Below are 7,124 nucleotides of genomic sequence, written 5' to 3' on the forward strand. Positions count from 1 at the left end.
TTAGTAGAGAGAGAAACTTGAGATTACCTATTTTGTACTTCAATTTCATCTTTGAGCTTGGATTTCATCTTCAATCAATGAAAATTTGTGAGAATTTATCTCCTTTGAATTTACTTTTGCTTGGTATTTCCTTTAATTCTTGAATGTTTGATTTGATTGTTAATCTTTGGTTTGAGAATTTGTTGAATGTTTGATTTTCTCTTTGATTAAGCTTGAAATGATGATGTTTGTGATTCGATTTGCTTTATTTTTCAATTCCACCATGATTTTTAAGTAGATTAGTAGCTAGGGAGAAGTGGAAGCATGCTTGATTGATGATTATTGCTAGTTGAAGATTCTTGGTTGATTGAATTGTTGCAATTGAATTGGTTGACATAATTGTGCATGTGATTAATGATTAGGAGTGATTAACCTACATGATTAATTTAGATTGCATAGTGAATTTCAATGACATGAACCCGGCCTTGATTTGAGAATTGCTTTAATTTGTTAAATTTGATTGTGATTTTCCTTGTTATCATTCTCAGTGAACCCTAGCTTGGATTGTAGGAGATAGCTTTTGGATTCTATTAATTGCAACTATTGTTTGTCCTTTGCAATGTTTGAATCAATCGAGTTAACCATCGATTAGCAAGATCATTGAGCTTGCATGTGGAACCTATATCCCTAGTGTTTAGCATATTGATTTTCTTTTATTTGTTTAGCTATTTGATACCTTAGTTATAATTCAAACACATCTTACAATCTTTGAAGTAGCTAAACCCTAGGGTATAACTTTCTCCTACTCATTCCATAGGGTTTAACCCTTGACATACCTTTATACTCATATTAGGTTTGTTACGTGATTATAAATATTTTTGGCTCTAGGGGAGATTAGAAAACGACCTACATTTTCCCTACGTCAAAATGGCGTCGTTGCCAGCGGATGATATTAGTGATTTGTTATAGTTGTTGAGTCTACTAAATTTTAATTGGATAATACAAAAAGGCTTTTCTATTTTTGGCTACATTTGTCGCCGTGATACTAATTGTTTCTTTTGAGATTGTTTGCGTAGAGCACGTGGTCGTTCACTAGTGCCAGTTGATCCGGAAATTGAGAGGACAATTGCAAAGATAAGAGTTGCTAAACGTTCTTTGTGTTCTAGCCCTTCAAGTGAAGAAGAACCACAACAAGAAGACAAAGCAAGGATAGGAGAAAATCTAAGGGTGGAATTGAAGGAATTGGGGATTCCGGGTGCATATAGGTTTGAAAAGGGGATTGCTCCACCTACAACACTGGAAAATGACTTTGAAATAAAGACGACAATGATCACTTTGATAGAGAAGCAACAATTAAGTGGGGCCAAACATGAAAGCCCGCTAAACAATCTCAAAGAGTTCGAAAAGTGTTGCAACACTATCAAAGTGAATGGAATTTTCCAAGAATTTATTCGCCTCAAGCTTTTTCCCTTTTCTCTTATAGGGAATTCCTTGGAATGGCTAGACAAGGAGGGCAAACCCAATTCTCTAAGGACATGGGACGAAGTGACCAAGGAATTTCTATCCCGTTGAAATCTACAAAAAGAAAACGGTGGAGGCTAGAGCTTTGATTCTTGGTTTCAAGCAAAAGTCTAGTGAAAGCCTCTAAGAAGCATGGGAAAGGTACAAGGAGTATCAAAGAGAATGTCCTCACCACGGGATTCCTACTTTACAAAATTATTCAAATCTGCTATGGTGGCCTAAGTCCTCAAGGAAAGTCATGTCTTGATGGAGGAGCCTGAGGTCCCATCACGAATAAAATAAAGGAGGAAGTGGTAGACATAATTGAAAACGTAGTGAGGTACTATAGATATTGGCAAGATGGTGAAAGGGAGTCAACTAGCAAGAGTAGATATTCAGTGTATTCGGTTGATCATCTTAATACCATAAACAACTTATCCTCACAAATGACAAACTTGGGGAAGGAAATGTCTGCTATCAAGGGAACTAAAATTTTCGAGGTAACTATAACAACCAAGGTTATAGTAGCAAAAATTAAAACCAAAATTATGGTAATCATAACAAAGGTTATGGTCAAAATCAAAGTAAAGGTAATTGGAACAATCAAAATAGGGGAAATTTTAAAATCAATGCTTGTTTCGGGTGTTTTTTGGTATTCCTTGGATACTGGTCATGCCTGCTGGCAATGAGACCGGGACACCTACAAAAATAACGAATATTCCTTTACCGGAATATTCGCCTCCAATGATCAAAATAGAGATCTGAAACGGAAAAGGCTAGAGAGAGAAAGTAGAGAGAAGTTAAAGCTATTTATTTCTCTTGCTTGTAATGTCGTAATCCACCCATCGCATCATAAATGATTAGGGTATTTATAGGGGTGGGAGTTTGTGCCCCTTTAGGGTTTGTACCCTAAAATTCGGTGACGTCATTGGCTACGCAATCACACGATGCCACGTGTAATATGGTGGCACCGTTTTGCGGCTTTCATGAATATCTCTCGAGATTTGAGTCATGACGTAACAAGGCCTTTTTAATGCTGATTTCAAGGGTTTTGTATGCCTTAAACTCGTGGCATCTTCCCATAGTGACATGTGTCACCCTTTCATTGGGCCACGTGTCGCTACAGGATTGGTCCAAGTACATGGGGTAATTTCACCCTGAACATTTGCCACTCAGAGGGGGGTGGCTCGTACGATAACGGCCGCCTCTTCTGATCTTTACTTGCCCTGATTCGTACGAATATATATGGATTTTACAGACTGCTGAGGTGCTTGGGTCTGTCCGTCCCATTAGAAGTTAGCCGTATTTGGCTGACATACTACTTTCGTGCGCCTAAGAATTCCTAGCGGATGCCTATCTTTGAGAAAAAAGCGGACAGGGTAAGCCGTCTCGAGTTTCAGGAAAAAGCGGACGTCTATCTATTGAGATGGAAGTTTGGTTCCGTCTATTTTGCCCGTCATTTTGGACGCGCCGTTATTCGACTGTCTCTTTTTCCGTTCATTCCAACAGCATTGTCCTTTTGCCCCCTCAAATTCTAGGTTAATTTTTCAAATTATAACTGTTCAGCATCTTTAGGCGGGAAAGGTTAATTTACCATCCTGCCCCCATAAATTTTGCCTATATATATAAGGGTTTTGACCTCATTTTCACACTTTGGAACTTTGTGTTTTTTAGAGAGAGGTCAGAACTTTTAGAGAGAGAAAGTGCTATTTTCTTTGAATCTTCAAGAGCTCCGCCGTGCATTTGAATTTTCCGGGCGCATTTTTTAGTTTTCCGGTCTACCCTAAAGACTTTTCATGTTTTCTACACGTACAGAGGTAGACCGCCTATTTTATTTCACTTCTTTAATTATATTATTTTTTACTTTTCATTATTAAATCTGGCTCAACACTCGGCTTCGTCCATTTCTCCTCATGAGGCCGACTGTTCGCCTGGGACTGAGGAGTCTAGAATGAACGAGGACGAGTTGTCTCCTTCATGGAGTGGGTCCATTTCTAGTGTGTACCAACTCACCTTCACCTATTCTTCTTTGTCTCTGCAGTCGAACATGGCAAGAACAATGCAGACGCATGATTGTCGTGTGGCAAGAAACCCAGACGGTAGTCTGGTGAATCATAAGACTCCATATGACCCAAATAATACTGACTTAGAAACTCTTTCGACTACTTCTACGACCGCTTCCACGGGTACTCATTGCTCGGCCGTGGAAGTAACTTCATCTTTTGAGGAGCGCTAACGTGCACCGGGCATCTCTTCTGCAACTGGGGTGTCCGGGCCGACCCCTAAGCCTAGTTCCTCACAACGAGCCAACTCGGCCAAACAATCGGCCGGGTTGCGATCTCGTGAGAGACCTCCTTCTTCTTTTAGGGCGGCCGTTACTGGGCCGTCCTCATCAGCTCCATTACCACTCCATTTTCAACATAGCAGGTCGGACAAGACAAGAGTTGGGATTTCTATCAACGAACCGTCCGACCTGCCCCCTTGCAGTGGCCCTTCTTCGGTAACCAGGGCGGCCGCTGCTAAAGACAAGTGTAAAAGTCCCTTAGTTTCAGAAGAGCCTCCTTTAGCTTGTGGCAGCCATGTCTCTAGAAGCCGAAGCTCGGACGAGGCAGTTGACTTGGACAGAGTGCTGTCCTTCGAATTTGATACTGCCCCTCACCAACAGAATGAGGAGGTTTAAGAAGAGGTCAAGGCCGAAGGCGAAATGGCCGAAGGAGAGGCGACTGCCGATGTTGCGGTCGCCATTATAGACAACTTCAAAAATCCGTACGCCTGTACAGTGGGTAGCACATCGTAGGGATACCTTAATGACGGATTCGAAGAGTATAAGGAGTTCCTCCATTTAGGTGAGGGCTTTGAATTTTCGGCACCACGAAAATCTCACTCCGTGCCCGCGTAGGAGGATGAGCGGCCACGACGCAAAGCCTTCTGCGTCTATAGGGCCACCTTTGATGTTGGGCTCCGTTTCCCCCTTCACCCTTTCGTCCGCACTGTTCTAGATGAATACAACATATCCCTCTTCCAGGTGATGCCAAACAGCTGGTTGAACGTGTTCGGGTACTTGGTGACGTGCATACGCAAGGGCTTCAAGCCGGACTTTCCGGTTTTTTACGAGATGCACTCCATGACCAAGTTGGAGAAGCATACGGACGGCTAGTTCATCCTTAGTACCACCAAAGACTATATGGTGGTGGTCGACCGTGTCCCCAAGTGACGAGACTGGAAGAATTGGTTCTACCGCATCAAGATTAAAGATGTGTAGTTCAACCTTAGGATGAATCGATTTAATGCCAAGCCAATCTAGCTTGGTCGCGGGGTCCATATGCCGTATAAGCCACCCGTCCACCTCAGCTAAGCGTACCAACTTGAATACTTTGAGGTCAAGAAGGTGAACAAGGATGTTTAGATGGTGGTCGTGTTGGGGTTTGGTGAGTCCGACTCACCGCGGAAACAACCCTGACCCGAGGAACCACTCGCAATAATTAAAATCATAAAGCATAAATAAATAATCACAAAGAAAAGATAACGAATCTTACCCTCGAAGCGAGCTTCGCCCAAAAACCGGGGCTCTTACTTGAAAGCTACGAGCACGTCAAGCGCCGCGCCTCCGACGGTATCCACCCACAAAAGGCGAACACAACTTTAAGGTCCGCTACCTCGGGGTTAGCAAGGTCCGACAAAAACCCGAGTGTTATATGAGTTTAAGAGTTTTCCCAAAAATTATGGAATGCTCTTTTTAACTCCCACTCAAGCAAAGAATTCTCAAGCCATGCCATGACTATTTATAAGGAAGTATGCCTTGTGAATTTCACTCATCTTTCGATGTGGGACTTTTCACAAAAAGATCCCACATGGAAAGATTGGTGAATTCAACCCTTAGTTAAATAAACAAAGGAACAAGTAACAAGTGTCACATGGTTAGGTGTGGACCACTTTCTCACTTGATCCCCAAGGCATTTCACATGCAATGTGAACTAACCATGTGTCACCCAACCTTGAGCCCCAAGTTAGGTTCGGTTGGCCCATTTTATTTTGGCCCGTGTCCATGACCCATCAACCCGGGTCCACGGCCATTGCCACATGTGTTGCCACCGTGGCGCGCTGCCACGTGGCACGCTGCCAACGTGGCACGCTGCCACTTGGTGGCTGCCAATGTGGCGGCTGCCAACGTGGCTGCTGCCACTTGGCGGCTGCCAACGTGGCGGCCACGTGTGCTGCCACGTGGCATGCTCCTATTGGGCATGCATTCCTATCCTTTTGCGTGGATAGGATTTTACTTGTTACTTGATGCATTTTCCCGTTTCGCCAAATCCTAAATTTTGGCTCGACATTTGAGATTCTCCGACGCTCGATTTTGACGCTCCAAGCTCGAATTTCCGACGTCTAAATGTTTAACACTCGGGCGACGAATTAATTTCTTCCGAATTAATTCGTCGAGTCAGTTCGTATATCTTGCTTGGGTGTGACCCGAAGGGTTCAGTCAAGATTAAGCTATAATATTAATTATATTAATATTACTGATCGGAAGCGGCCTCCACCCAGGCATTCCGATCACTTGACCTTACTGAATATATTAGCTTTCTAATAATTCTGAACCCGCTATCAGAATAATACACTTGTTCGAAGGACACCATTCCTTTCAATCTCTGACTTGTCCTTCCTGACAAGTGTGCATTTAGTGTATAGCCCTTATCCTATGTCTCTTCATGTCTCTTCATGAACTACAGAGTAAGATTACTAGTCATCTCTGTTACGTCCAGAAGTGTTTCTCGAAATCCGAGTTTGACTGTCAATAAGCAGATGATTTCTAAAATCCATCTGAGCACGGCCATGCATTTTTCACAGTCTCGCTCTTCGAGAGGCCTTGTAAACACAAGACATGTTCCCTATTGTTAGTAGGGGGACATTTCCAGTCTTGTAATGTAGCTTCTCTTACTAAGAGGATTCACCCGCCTGATATCTGTCTTTATAATCCCCAGTTACGGCAGACGTTTGGCGGATACCAAAGCGGACCAGTACTCAAACAAGAGATCTCCCACTACTCATGGTCAAAGGAAAAGAGTTCCGATAGTAATAATGAGAAAATACTTATGACGATTTTTTAAATCTCTTAAAGTATCCTCATAGGTCGATCCAGTATGGTTCTAAACCAATACCTGTGCAAATGATTTATATCCTCATAGCACAAGAAACGGTGCTATAAATCATACTACACACTAATCTCTGATGGTCATCAATCGTCCACAAAATATGACCTTGATTAGGGATAATTTTCGATTAAAATATTCAATGTTCACTTAATAGGTGTTTCTTTATCCAAGCTATTGACTTGATACCCTATTTTGAATATTTATTAAAATCGAATGGACTCATTATTTAATTCTAAACCACAATTAAATAGTTTTGTGGAATATTTAGAAATATTTTATTCCACTATGAAACTTCACAATGTTTCATCTTATGATAAATGGTTTTTCCCAAATGTTTTAAGAGTAGTACTCTTCATAAAACATTCATAAAAATCACACTCATATTTGATATGCTTGATTTCTTTCATGCAATTATGAATGTTGTCGTTCACTTATTGCATAGGTTTAGTTATAATTACTTTGCAAACCTTAGCATCTTCATTATCCACCATTTCC

At 41.8% G+C, this 7,124-nt stretch overlaps 1 non-coding gene across 1 annotated transcript; it reads right to left on the reverse strand.

Moving 5' to 3' along the window:
- Positions 1 to 1,574: 1,574 nt before the first annotated feature.
- Positions 1,575 to 1,680, reverse strand: LOC145637671 (small nucleolar RNA R71). The gene has a single exon (XR_014114414.1). It is a non-coding gene; the product is annotated as a small nucleolar RNA R71 (small nucleolar RNA).
- Between the last annotated feature and the right edge of the window lie 5,444 nt (positions 1,681 to 7,124).

Source organism: Chenopodium album, chromosome 6, assembly GCF_948465745.1.
Source record: "Chenopodium album chromosome 6, dcCheAlbu1.1, whole genome shotgun sequence".
Taxonomy (NCBI): Eukaryota; Viridiplantae; Streptophyta; class Magnoliopsida; order Caryophyllales; family Amaranthaceae; genus Chenopodium; species Chenopodium album.